Below are 14,529 nucleotides of genomic sequence, written 5' to 3'. Positions count from 1 at the left end.
TCCGACATCTTAGTGAGGCAGCAGTGGTTGCAGCTGCTCTCCGGGCTTCGCTATGCCACCCAAGGACGACAAGAAGAAGAAAGATGCCAGAAAGTCGGCCCAGAAAGACAAAGATCCAGTGAACAAATCAGGGGGCAAGGCCAAAAAGAAGAAGTGGTCCAAAAGCAAAGTTTTCGGGACAAGCTCAATAACCTAGTCTTGTTTGACAAAGCAACATATGACAAACTCTGTAAAGAAGTTCCCAACCATAAGCTTATAACTCCAGCTGTGGTCTCTGAGAGACTGAAGATTCATGGTTCCCTGGCCAGAGCAGCCCTTCAGGAACTCCTTAGTAAAGGACTTATTAAACTGGTTTCAAAGCACAGAGCTCAAGTGATTTACACCAGAAACACCATCAGTGGAGATGCCCCAGCTGCTGGTGAAGATGCATGAACAGGTCCCACCAGCTGTACATTTTGAAAAATAAAAGTTTATTAAATAAAAAAAAAACCCAATAGGATTCATAGTTTCTGCCTTAGTCTTTCATAGAACTGTTGAGAAGATCAAATGTAGAAACTAATAGAAGTAATAAAGCAGATTATACATGCAATGGATTGCTACTAATGAAAGTAATACTATAGTTGGGGCTTCCCAGGTGGTGCTAGTGGTAAAGAACCCGCCTGCCCATGCAGGGGATGTAACAGACATGGGTTCAATCCCTGGACTGGAAAAGATGCCCTGGAGGAGGGCATGACAACCCACTTCAGTACTCGTGCCTGGAGAATGCCATAAGCAGAGGAGCCTGGCAGGCTATGATCCATAGGGTCGCAAAGAGCCATACACGGCTGAAGTGACTTGGCACAGCACACAGCACGCAGTACTATACTATTCATAATTTTTAAAATGTATTCACTGCATTTCTACTTCAGTTAGAAAACGAAAACACCATCTCCAGAATTTATAATCCAGGAGGGAATATAAGAGTTACACACATCAAGCTATGTAAAGGATGGCACATAAGGAAATACAGTCAACAAACAGAAATTGTGTGGTCAGAGGAAGAAAGTCAGCGCAATCTGATGTGCGTCACTGCTGCTCACTCATTCATCAAACACTGCCCGGGAGACTTTATGTGCCAGCCTGTTCTACCCCCGGGACAGAACTGTGAGCAGAACTGCAAACACTCAGAAAGCCTAGGTTCTAGGCTAGGTTCAGAGTTTTGCAGAATGAATAGGACTCGATTAGGTTGTTCTAGGGGAGGGCTTCAGAGGTATAGGAATACAGCCGACAGACAGTGGGATTGGCCCAGACGCGACTGCAATCCCCAGAAACAGCCACCAGATGGCAGAGCGACTTCAGACAAAAAGTTCATCAAAGTTTGGGGAGAAACCGTCTTTCTTCCTCCAAATGAGGAATGCTTGCACAGCTTTGGGATCCCCCGGAAGTCTAGGGGAGCAGAAGATACAGACTTCAGGGGTGAGAAATAAGAAGAGGCTCCTTGCCTGACAACTGGTGGGAGCTTTCCAGAGCCACTGGATTGGCCCTCGGAGGTGGGGCTCTGGGCTCAGAGCAGCCATAGCCGATAGATATTCTTGAGGGAGTCTGGCCCCTGGGGGGTCCTCTCAGGACTGGGAACTGACGAGTGGTTCCCCTTGCTCTGTGGCTGGGTCATTTTGGGGTCCTCTCTTCCCTCTGCCCTAGGGAGCCAGGAATCTTGCCCTACAACTCCCCTGGTGCTAATCTGCAAAGCCTGGGGGCTCCTCCTCCTGAGACGTTAGGCAGGGTGCTGTTGGAGGCAGAAGCCCTGATTTGGCAGCATAGAGCAGAACCCCACTGCCTGAGCCTGCTTACCGTGCCAGAGTGTAAGACTTGGATCCTCAGAAAAACGAGTTTTTCCTCACTGTCCCCTCCACACAGCCCTCCGGGTCATATATCCATTCAAAACTTTCATGAATGATCTACACCACCAGGCAAGGGGCTTCCGTTGTGGCTCAGTAGTTAAGAATCCGCCTGCCAAAGCAGGAGATGTGAGAGACTCGGGTTCGGTCCCTGGGTTGGGAAGATCCCTTTGGGGTAGGAAATGGCAACCGGTTCCAGTATTCTTCCTGAAGAATCCCATGGACAGAGGAGGCTGGCTAGCTACAATGCACGGGATCTCAAAGAGTCAGACACGACTGAGCAACAACACACACACACACACACACACTGCCAGTCGTGTGCTGGGGACCCAGGAGTCCATGAGACAGACCGTTCACAGCAGGGGCTGAAGCTAGACTCCAAGGGCGGAATCTGGGCTGCTGCCCATGTGTATCCACATTGTCCACAGCGGCTTTCTGCTACACGGTGGAGATGAGCAGCCGTTACAGAGACCATATGGTCCACGGCCCTAAAGCACGTGCCTTAGAAAATGCTTGCTGACTGCCCATCTGCAGGGAGAGACAAGGAAGTGAACAAGAGGATAACATCACTGTAAAGAGAGCTGTGATGGAGGCAGGGCCGCAATAAAGGTGGGCACAGGTGAGAGATGAAGTTGAGTGGGTGAACAGACAAATGGGTAAAGAAGATGTACATACATACAACGGGATACTGTTGCTGCTGCTGCTGCTAAGCCGCCTCAGTCGTGTCCGACTCTGTGCGACCCCATAGATGGCAGCCCACCAGGCTCTCCCGTCCCTGGGATTCTCCAGGCAAGAACACTGGAGCGGGTTGCCATTTCCTTATATTACTCAGCCATTAAAAAGAGTGAAATAATGCCATTTGCAGCAACATGGATGGACCTGGAGATGACCATACTAAGTGGAATAAATAACTCAGAGAAAGACAAATAGTGATACCACTTACACGTGGGACCTAAAAAAAATGATACAAGTGAACTTATTTACAAAACAAAAGCAGACATACAGACTTAGAGAACGAACTTATGAATACTAGGGGAGAAGGGTTGGGGGGGATAGATTGGGAGTTTGGGATTGACATATACACATTAAATATACTATATTTAAGATATATGACAATCAAGGACTTACTGTATAGCACCGGGAACTCTGCTCAATATTCTGTAATAGCCTACATGGGAAAAGAATTTGAATAAGAATAGGTATATGTGTATGTACAACTGAATCACTTTGCTGTACACCTGAAGTTAACACAACATTGTTAATCAACTAGGTTCTAATATAAAATAAAGATTGTTTTAAAAAGAGGAAAAAAAGAGAAAGAGAGAGAGCTGTGTTAGAGGCACGGCTGTGATGGAGGTGGGGGCAGGTGAGAGATGAAGTTGAGTGGGAGGCTGGGTGGGGGAGCATCCAGGTGGGTCTGTCTTTTAGGACCCCCGGGGGCCCCTGAAGCAGCCATGAGGAGCCATTGAAGGGCCTTGAGCAGGAGTGGCAAGATTGCATCCCAGGAACCACTGTGTGGAAAGTGGAGGAGGCGAGACAACAGCAGAGGTAAGCGGCCCAGAAAGAGACTGTGGTGGCCCCATCTAGGACAGAGGAGAGAGGCCTGCAGAGCCAGGAGCTGTGGGCATGGAGAAGGGCTAATCCTGGCAGGCTTTCTGGGCTGGGGAATGGAGAGGCAGCTCAGGGCTGAGCTGTGTCCAGCTGGCATCCCCAAACTCTGGGGTCTCACGAGGCTCACCAAACCCTCCAGATGCGGCCATGGAGGAGCCGTGCAGATCACCGAGAGAAGTCCCTCGTTCGAAGGAGGGGAAACGAAGTCGGAGGCTTCCTGATGTGCGTTTCCATGCTCCGCACCCCTTTCCGGCTGAGCGTGGGGTGCGTGGTATTTTCCAGGAGTTTCCTAACCAGTGACATCGGCATGGACCTCTTAGGATGGATGCCCTGTGGGTGGGACCAGGGCTATTGTGACCTCAGGGAGCCTTAAAAACCCAGCGCATCCCAGCCCAAGTCCTTTCAACAAAAGAGAGATAAAGGCTAAGCCTATCTCACAGGTTTCCCCAAGGTGCCCAGGGTGGTGCAGGGGAGCAACAAGACCAGCCCTGGGGGCTGGAAGCAGAGACCTCCACAAGGATGGGAAGTTCCTAAATCTTCAGTGTGTTTTACTTTTGGCCACACTTCACAGCATGGGGGACTTGTTCCTTGACTAGGGATTGAACCCCTGCCCCCTGCACTGGAAGGCAGAGTCTTAACCACTGGACCTCCAGGCAAGTCCCAAGCTTCAGGTTTATTGTTATTATTTTTCAATCAGGTGCCCTTTGCATTCTGTTTCATCATATATCTTTTGTGTCTTGAAGTAGAAGAAAACTTTAAAGTACTAACAGTGAGCCTCTAAGAAGCTGCTTCAGGAACATGTTCAGGGTGTTCTGGAGTTCCTGGCATCTCCCACTCAGCCAGGTGGGGGTCTGGGGCAGGAAAACGAGGATGCAGTTGCAGCTTGCAGAGAGGGAGACAGCTGTTTACACTGATATCACAGCAAAGATGTAAGGAGGGACAGACAGGTGATCGGCCCCAAAGCTCCCTGACAGTAGGGACACAGCTTTCAGCCCTGGATCCCCTTGGTTACAAGGCCCTGACACAAAGCATTTATGCATGGTGAATATGCCTCAGATCAATAATGAGGATGATGATAGAATGCCCCAGGCCATGAAACAGCTAAAGCATGGCCAGCTGCTTGCCGGGGGCCAGCGTGAGGAACTCTGCCCGTGGCAAAGGTCATGAGGAAGGAGGCTTGGCATACACAAAGGCATGATCAAGCCTCAGGAAACCCCCTGTTCCCGAGCATCTACCCCCAAAACCAGAGTCTATCTACTTTACTGTTTCATGCTCTCGCCTACACCTCTGACTTTACAGGCGGCTGACCCCCATTACCTCTCTCGGAGAAGGAGTAAACGTGCGGCTCCAAGTCAATAAAAATTCCTGGGCATGACAAGAGTGTTTCAACTTACGAACTCCTCTGAAGGTTATCTAGCCCGCCTGTATAGGTTCATCCGGCCACATGTGATTGTTTACAGCCTCCCAACCTGAGAGGCACGAGATGTTTTAGACTTACTAAAGGCAAACTCCTTTGGGAAGTTGGAAATTATTAGTATAGTGAGTTGGTTAGGAATTATATTGGTGAAGGGTTTTTCATTTGTTGTGCCAATAATTGCTGCTAATTCCCTGCCCTGGGTGTGACAAGGGTGTTTCAGGTCAAACCTCTCTGCTGGCAAACTAGCTTGTGTGACAGGATTATCCATACTCCTGCCACTAGCACATGATTGTTTACTACCTCTCAACCATAAACAGCACAGAGAGTTTGGAGTATTTTGAAAGTCTTAATTAGCATAGGGCTTTTCTCATTGTTGAGTCAATGATTGCCGCCAGGCCTCCATATCCTTAGGCACCTGGGAATATATTAATCAATGTATTTGGAATATAGAAAAGGAAATATAGTAGATTTTGATGTTAGCAATACTAGACCTTTTGAGTTAATGAATTTTCTCTTTTGTAATAGATCACTGTACTTTGTTATAAATCACTGTGTCCTTGCTTTGTAAAAATGTAACTTTATCACTATCTTAATACTAAATAGATCTTAAGGGGAACATTGGTGAAAGGATTTTCATTTGTTGGGCTGATGTTTGCTGCTAAATCCCCATATTCCCTGCCCTTATAGTGAATATAACTAACATATAGTAGAAATAAGTATTAACCTTTAAGATTAATCATGTTAACTTTGGGTTAAATAAATTCCTTTCTTGATTGTAACTCACTACACCCTCACCCCATAGGAATGCAACTTTATTTGGAGGGTGGTGCCTGGTTTAAGAAAAAACACCCTTGGAAGAAATAAGTTTTTTGGTTATCAGAAAGAAAGGGTCCTAAAATGTCAGCAGGCCTCATGGCCAGAAGATGATGTAAAATCCCTAAGATCTTTTTTTATGTAAAGCACCTGACTTTGATAAAGGTCAGGACTGCCGACCCCCGCGTGACTCTGTATTCATCCCTATGTGTAACAAAAGGTATATAAGCAAACCCAAAAATAAAGAAATCGGATCAGTTTCCAGAAAGACTGATTCCTCCATGTCGTTCTTTCTTGCTCCCCGTTTTTCTGGCTGAATTCCCATCTGGAGCGTGGGTGCCCTCCAAGTCTACTTATTTGCCCCGGTTTTCAAGCCCACGCGAGAAGGAGCCCAAGGAGGGGCACCTTCTGATATTCAAGTGGCGCCGGTGGCCCAACGTAGACGGTGCAAATTCCTTGTCTTGGAATTTTATTGGTATCCCACGTAAACCAAGTTATTCAGCCTCTTTTTCTCTCCTACTATTTTCTGGCTGAATTCCCATCTGATGCATGGGTACCCACCAAGCCTGCTAATTTTGCTTGGGCTTCTAAGATCAGACCAGGGGGGCCTCAGTGCCTCCTCTCCTTCGGGAGAACGGGAAAATGCCTGCGGCCTACGTAGGTGGTGATTGGTATTCCATGTGAACCAAGTTATTCAGCCTCTTTTTCTCTGCTAATTTTCTAATCCCTCTCTATCTGTAATTAAATAAATTATTTCCAAGGACGCCGACTCCGTCCCCACCTTTGAATCACCCTGGATCCACTGGGGCTGCACCCCGGCAGCTGCTCCCTTCCCTCTGTAATCTCTCTAAACTGCAATTTTCTTACCTGCAAGGTGGAAGTAATGACCCCTTCCTGCCTAGCTGTTAGTCCTGTGGCAAGGCAGTAAGGTAAATTTCAGTTCAGTTGCTCAGTCACGTCCGACTCTCTGCGGCCCTATGAACCGCAGCACGCCTAGCCTCCCTGTCCATCACCAACTCCCAGAGTTTACCCAAACTCATGTCCATTGAGTCGGTGATGCCATCCAACCATCTCATCTTCTGTCATCCCCTTTTCCTCCTGCCCTCAATCTTTCCCAGCATCAAGGCCTTCTCAAATGAGTCAGCTCTTCGCATCAGGTGGCCAAAGTATTGGAGTTTCTGCTTCAACATCAGTCTTTCCAATAAGACCCAGGACTGATCTCCATTAGGATGGACTGGTTGGAACTCCTTGCCATCTAAGAGACTCTCAAGAGTCTTCTCCAACACCACAGTTGAAAAGCATCAATCCTTTGATGCTCAGCTTTCTTTATAGTCCAACTCTCATGTCCATACATGATTACTGGAAAAACCATAGCCTTGACTAGACGGACTTTTGTTGACAAAGTAATGTCTCTGCTTTTGAATATGCTATCTAGGTTGGTCATAACTTTCCTTCCAAGGAGCAAGTATCTTTTAATTTCATGGCTGCAGTCACCATCTGCAGTGATTTTGGAGCCCCCCAAATAAAGTCAGCCACTGTTTCCACTGTTTCCCCATCTATTTCCCATGAAGTGATGGGACCAGATGCCATGATCTGTTTTGCGAACTTTTCCACTCTCCTCTTTCATTTTCATCAAGAGGCTTTTAAGTTCCTCTTCACTTTCTGCCATAAAGGTGGTATCGTCTGCATATCTGAGGTTATTGATATTTCTCCCAGCAATCTTGATTCCAGTGTGTGCTTCTTCCAGCCCAGCGTTTCTCATGATGTACTCTGCATAGAAGTTAAATAAGCAAGGTGACAATATACAGCCTTGACGTACTCCTTTTCCTATGTGGAACCAGTCTGTTGTTCCATGTCCAGTTCTAACTGTTGCTTCTTGACCTGCATACAGGTTTCTCAAGAGGCAGGTCAGGGGGTCTGGTATTCCCATCTCTTTCAGAATTTTCCACAGTTTGTTGTGATCCACACGGTCAAAGGCTTTGGCATAGTCAATAAAGCAGAAATAGATGTTTTTCTGGAACTCTCTTGCTTTTTCGATGATCCAGAAGATGTTGGCAATTTGATCTCTGGTTCCTCTGCCTTTTCTAAAATCAGCTTGAACATCTGGAAGTTCACGGTTCACGTATTGCTGAAGCCTGGCTTGGAGAATTTTGAGCATTACTTTACTAGCGTGTGAGATGAGTGCAGTTGTGCGGCAGTTTGAGCATTCTTTGGCATTGCCTTTCTTTGGGATTGGAATGAAAACTGACCTTTTCCAGTCCTATGGCCACTGCTGAGTTTTCCAAATTTGCTGGCATGCTGAGAGCAGCCATTTTCACAGCATCATCTTTCAGGACTTGAAATAGCTCAACTGGAATTCCATCACCTCCGCTAACTTTGTTTGTAGTAATGCTTCCTAAGGCCCACTTAACTTCACATTCCAGGATGTCTGGCTCTAGGTGAGTATCACACCATTGTGATTATCTGGGTCATTAAGATCTTTTTTGTACAGTTCTTCTGTGTATTCTTGCCACCTCTTCTTAATATCTTCTGCTTCTGTTAGGTCCAGACCATTTCTGTCCTTTATCGAGCCCATCTTTGCATGAAATGTTCCGTTGGTATCTCTAATTTTCTTGAAGAGATCTCTAGACTCTCCCATTCTATTGTTTTCCTCTATTTCTTTGCACTGATCACTGAGGAAGGCTTTCTTATCTCTTCTTGCTATTCTTAGTAACTCTGCATTCAGATGCTTATATCTTTCCTTTTCTCCTTTACTTTTTGTGTCTCTTCTTTTCACAGCTATTTGTAAGGCCTCCTCAGACAGCCATTTTTCTTTTTTGCATTTTTTTTCGATGGGAATGGTCTTGACCCTGTCTCCTGTACAATGTCATGAACCTCCATCCATAGTTCATCAGGCACTCTGTCTATTAGATCTATATATAACCTTAAATCTATTTGTCACTCCCACTGTATAATCATAAGGAATTTGATTTAGGTCATACCTGAATAGTCTAGTGGTTTCCATACTTTCTTCAATTTAAGTCTGAATTCGGCAATAAGGAGTTCATGATCTAAGCCACAGTCAGCTCCTGGTCTTGTTTTTGCTGACTATATAGAGCTTCTCCACCTTTGGCTGCAAAGAATATAATCAATATGAGTTCAGTGTTGGCCATCTGGTGATGTCCACTTGTAGACTATTCTCTTGTGTGGTTGGAAGAGGGTGTTTGCTATGACCAGTGCATTTTCTTGGCAAAACTCTATTAGCCTTTGTCCTGCTTCATTCTGTACTCCAAAACCAAATTGGCCTGTTACTCCAGGTATTTCTTGACTTCCTACTTTTGCATTCCAGTCCCCTATGAAGAAAAGGACATCTTTTGGGGGTGTTAGTTCTAAAAGGTCTTGTAGGTCTTCATAGAATTGTTTACTTCAGCTTCTTCAGCGTTACTGGCTGGGGCATAGACTTGGATTACGGTGATATTGAATAATTTGCTTTGGAAACGAACAGAGATCATTCTGTCATTTTTGAGATTGCATCCAAGTACTGCATTTCGGACTCCTTTGTTGACCATGATGGTACTCCATTTCTTCTAAGGGATTCCTGCCCACAGTAGTAGATATAATGCTCATCTGAGTTAAATTCACCCATTCCAGTCCATTTTAGTTCTCTGATTGCTAGAATGTCAATGCTCACTCTTGCCATCTCTTGTTTGACCACTTCCAATTTGCCTTGACTCATGGACCTGACATTCTAGGTTCGTATGCAATATTGCTCTTTACAGCATCAGACCTTGCCTCTATCACCAGTCACACCCACAACTGGGTGTTGTTTTCTTTGACTCCATCCCTTCATTCTTTCTGGAGTTATTTCTCCACTGATCTCCAGTAGCATATTGGGCACCTACTGACCTGGGGAGTTCCTCTTTCAGTGTCCTTTCTTTTTGCCTTTTCCTACTGTTCATGGGGTTCTCAAGGCAAGAACACTGATGTGGCTTGCCATTCCCTTTTCCAGTGGACCACATTCTGTCAGACCTCTCCACCATGACCTGTCTGTCTTGGGAGGCCCCACATGGCATAGCTTAGTTTCATTGAGTTAGACAAGGCTGTGGTCCATGTGATCAGATTTGGCTAGTTTTCTGTGATTGTGGTTTCAGTCTGTCTACCCTCTGATGCCCTCTTTCAGCACCTACTGTCTTACTTGGGTTTCTGTTACCTTGGATGTAGGGTATTTCTCCACGGCTGCTCCAGCAAAGTGCAGCCGCTGCTCCTTACGGGCTTCCCAACTAGCTCAGTTGGTAAAGAATCCGCCTGCAATTCAGGAGACCCCTGTTTGATTCCTGGGTTGGGAAGATCCGCTGGAGAAGGGATAGGCTACCAGCTCCCGTATTCTTGGGCTTCCCTTGTGGCTCAGCTGATAAAGAATCTGCCTGCAATGCAAGAGACCTGGGTTCGATCCCTGGGTTTGGAAGATGCCCTGGAGAAGGGAAATGCTACCCTCTCCAGTGTTCTGGCCTGGAGAAATCCATGGACTGTATAGTCCGTGGGGTCACAAAGAGTCAGACATGACTGAGTAAGGCAAAGGAAGCACTTCAAAACCTACAAGACCAATTTAGATACACAAAGAGCACCATTATCCTGTAGAGTATCACTACAGTAAAACCCTGCCATGAGGCCCTTACTGGGGTAGAGGGGAGCTGAGAAATGCAGGGCCCTAAAATGCAGAGTTGTGGGACACTACAAAACAGAATGAATGAGTGAGCCTTGGGTCCCTGGTGGTGTATCGTCTCTCCCAGCACAAGCTCTTGTTTGGCGCCACCTGGTGGCAGCTGTCTTCCCCGCCTTAAGTATCAAAGATTCTAGTCCTGAGACTTGCTGGGACTTCCAAGACAGATCCCTGGAGGGCTACAGTCCATGGGGGTCACAAAGAGGTGAACACGATTGAGCGACTGAGCGCGCACGCACACACAACCTCTTCTGAAGAAGCGATTTTCTATTCGAAACCTGTGTCTTCCATGTGATCTGTTTCCCAAAGGGTGTAATATGTGTGTGTTCAAGTGTTTATATGTGTCCATGCGTGCATGTGCACACTTGTATGTTTGGGGGATGAGCCATGCTCAGTTATCCCGTCTTCTGTCACATTCAGATGACTCTCAATCAATCAACTATCTCCACTGAGACTCCTCACCCCACTCCAGCCCCCCACGGCCATCGGCCAAATGGGACCATCTTCCCTCCAGGGCTGCTTTGAAAATCCCCACCATTGCCACTTTCCCTCACTGTTTTCTTCCTTTTTAAAAAGTTTTATGTATTTATGTTTGGCTGTGCTTGGTCTTCGTCGCTTTGTGGTCTGTGTTGTATTGTGGGTTTTTTCTCTAGTTGAGGCAGAGGCTACCCTCTTGTTGCAGTGCTTCTCATTGCAGTGGCTTCTCTCGTTGAGGAACACAAGCTCTCTGGTGTGCAGGCTTCGGTAGTTGAGGCACGTGGGCTCAGTAGTTGCAGATCCCAAGTTCTTAGAGCACAGGCTCTGTGGTCCATGGGCTTAGTTGCTCCACACAATGTGAGATCTTCCCAGCCCAGGGAACGGACTCATGTCTCCTGCATTGGCAGGCAGATTCTTTACCTCTGAGGCCCCAGGGAAGCCCTACTGTCTTCTTATTTCAGAGCACACGCAGAAGGTCCTTAAAGTGGTGGGCTCGGAGCACCATCCGGTCTCCCCTTCCTTCTGCGAGGACAGTGGAGGGATATCCTTTAAAAGCAGCCTCTGCTCAACAAGCAGTAAAGGTCATGCTTCATAGCTGAAGCTCAAAAGGCACAGGAAGCAATCCTTCACACAGGGCTTCTTACAAAGCTCCCTCTCACTTGTCTGCTTTCCTCACGAGAGGATAACTCTGGGAGGCAGAAACAGCAGTGACTTAAAAATGCGCTCATTCATTCACTCACTCTCTCATTTTGTTATTGAATCAGAGTGAGTGCTAAGTGCCTTGCTCTGTGCTGGGAATCACCGTTTTTTGCTGCTGTTCATGTTTTTTTTTTAGTGTCCTCTGAGATGTCACTTCCTATGCGAAACCTTTGCAGTCATCCCCAAGGAGTAGTTGGGAGGCGTGCTCCAGGCCCTCATAACTATACACAGCTCTAGGGTGCTCCCAGCGCCCAGGTTTTAACTACCTGTGAACCTGCAGAGTGCCTCCTTTAGAACTACCATCCTTTCTCCAGCACCTGCCCCTGCTGGGCATGCAACAGAAATGTGGATGAGCAAAGACATGAATGGATGAATTCATGAGTGCACAAATGCAGCTGTGGAGGCTAAGGCGAAGTGAAGGGGATTGGGAAGAAGAGGTACTTCTCTGGGGTCCAGCCAGGCAGAGAAAGAGGTGGGTCCCCCTCCCTGGCTGGAACTTCACTCCTTTCGCTAGTGGTGAAACAAAGGAGAAGAACCTCATCTCCTAGTGGTTAATCATAAGCAACAGCTCCCAGCATACAGGCAAAGAACCCAAACTGGAGCCCAGAGAACTAAACACCTGAAGTGCCTGCAAGCCCCCTGCATCCCACAGTGGAAATAGATTTTGATCATTCCTCTGTAACTGGGCAATTTTCAAAGAGAAAAGAGAGCCCAGACCTCAGTCTTAGGAGCACATATTCACCCCCGGGAGGGCTTTTGGGAGACAACAAGAACTCGAGGTCCTTCCTGAGTGGACTCCAGAATTGCTGCCTCTGGAGCGTTTTGGGGGGATTCCTGAGATTCCGAAGGCTTAACAGGGAAGCCTCCTGGAATGGAGGGCTGGGGCTGAAGGTGTGAGCCTTGATGGTCCCAAATGTGCCGACATCATCGGCTGGAATAGAGCAGAAACTCACAACCACACAGTGGACGCTCAGCCACATGAAATCTGTGAGGGAGTACCTAGACCCATCCTCAGGCGGCATTTTCCTCGGCTCCTAGGTAGCAGTTGTCCATGGTTTTACTGTTACTACCAGGGGGAGACCCCAGGAGGGGAGGATGCTGGTTCAGAGGCTGGCTCAGGCTTCAGGCCACCTGGGCTGTGAGTCTGGAAGCTCCCTCAGCTGGCATCTCCTCTGTGGCAACCTCAGACCCACCCTTCTCACACCAGCATCTTTGTCTCCAACAGATGAGACATTTGCATTCCCTTCCTGGGTCTCCTGCCTGGACCGTCACTCTAACTGGCCCCTCAGTCTAACACTTGTGCCCAAGTTAGACCTCAAGGGGAAGAAGCTGTCTTTTCTTCTTAACCAGATATTGTCCTCCTGTGTCTTTAAGGTCACTTGTCCCAAATCCTACAAAAATTTCCCATCGGACCCCTCTTCCGCCTTTCCCTTGTCCCTCACCCGTCACGTGGCTGCTTGATCTTGGCATGAGCTGTCCTCTCCCGGGGTCCAGAGTCAGCCTTTCCTCTTCCGACAGATTCTGTTGTCAGCATCAGACAGTGTTTCCCAAAGAGGGTCCCAAAGATCCCACAGAAGGCACTGTATTCAGGTGGGTTTGAGAAACTCCCTACTTGGGGATATTCAACACAGGAAAGGTCTGGAGAGTCCTGCAGCAAGGGCTATACTGCTGCACCTGGGAAGACCCAGGCTTCCCTAGGCTTTCGTGACCTTGGAAGACCTTTCTCCATGTAACACTTGTGAACATCCCCCAAATAGCAGAGGCAGGGACCAATAGTAATGAGAGGACTTCCCAGGTGGCGCCAGTGGTAAAAAAATCCGCCTGCCAATGCAGGAAACATGAGACACAGGTTCGATCCCCGGGTCAGAAAGATCCCCTGGAAGAGGGCACGGCAATCCACCCCAGTATTCTTGCCTGGAGAATTCCATGAACAGAGGAACCTGGCGGGCTACGGTCCGTGGGATAGCAGAGAGTGGGATGCGAGTGGGCCGAGCGCAGCTCAGGGTCAGGGTAGAGGTGGCCTCCTCTGCCCCTCCTCCAGCGAGCTGCCAGACACCTGTCCTGTGTGCGGCCCTTGCCCAGGGACTCAGGCGCATTGTCCGAAGGTCAGCACACCCAGGACAGACGCTACCCGGCAGAAAACCATGACCCCATCCCAGCATCTCATGCTCGTCGTCTCCCAAAGCCCCCCAACATCCCCGCACAGACCCTCCCCACAAACCCCATGGCCGCCCCATTCCCACGCTCACTCCCGCTCCTCTAGGGAGCTCTCCACCACTGTCCCTCTACACCACCCCCCACCCCCAGGCAGGGGCTATCCAAAGGGCAAACCAAAAAAAAAAAAAGGGAAACCAAAGCAAACAAAAGAATTCCCCTGACCCCCCAATACACACACATACAAAAGAGCAGGCTTGTGGGAAGAGGAAGCTGCCCCAGCACCTAGCCCTGGGGGTGGGGGAGCCGGGCTCCCCTCATTGTTCTCTGCCCAGGCCTGTGATGACAATCCCAGCCCGGACAGGTTGCAGCCCCCCTGCCCTGCAGCCAGCGGCCCCCCTCTCCTCCCCACCTCGGCTCCTGAGAAAGACGCCTCAGAGCAGCTGTCATAGGCTCACAAGTGGTTCCCACAGGAGGAGGAAGTGAATGCTCACAAAAGACCGGGCTTTTCCCTGAGGAAGCAGTGCTGGCCTTTCAGTGACAGACTTGGGCGAGGACGAGGGACAGGGCAGGCCGCGGACCCAGGGGACCAGGCCAGGAGAGGAGCCGGCTCTCGGAGGAAAGACGGGCATTGTGAGCCCTTGTTTACGGGCGGCGGGGCCCTGACCTTGCTGCAAGTCAACAGGCCTCCGGCCCCGCCCCCCGCAGCCTCGCGCATTGTTGCGGCGTCGCCCATTCATAAGTTTATTTGGGGGTGGTTGTTTTGTCGGTCTCCAGCCCCT

General features: G+C 48.5%; 1 pseudogene; it reads left to right on the top strand.

Annotated features, from left to right (window-relative positions):
- LOC120858678 lies at nucleotides 1-479 on the top strand (annotated as a pseudogene).
- Nucleotides 480-14,529: the final 14,050 nt, after the last annotated feature.

This window comes from Oryx dammah, unplaced genomic scaffold (genome assembly GCF_014754425.2).
Source record: "Oryx dammah isolate SB20612 unplaced genomic scaffold, SCBI_Odam_1.1 HiC_scaffold_1, whole genome shotgun sequence".
Taxonomy (NCBI): domain Eukaryota; kingdom Metazoa; phylum Chordata; class Mammalia; order Artiodactyla; family Bovidae; genus Oryx; species Oryx dammah.
This window is presented reverse-complemented; position numbering and strand designations above follow the sequence as displayed.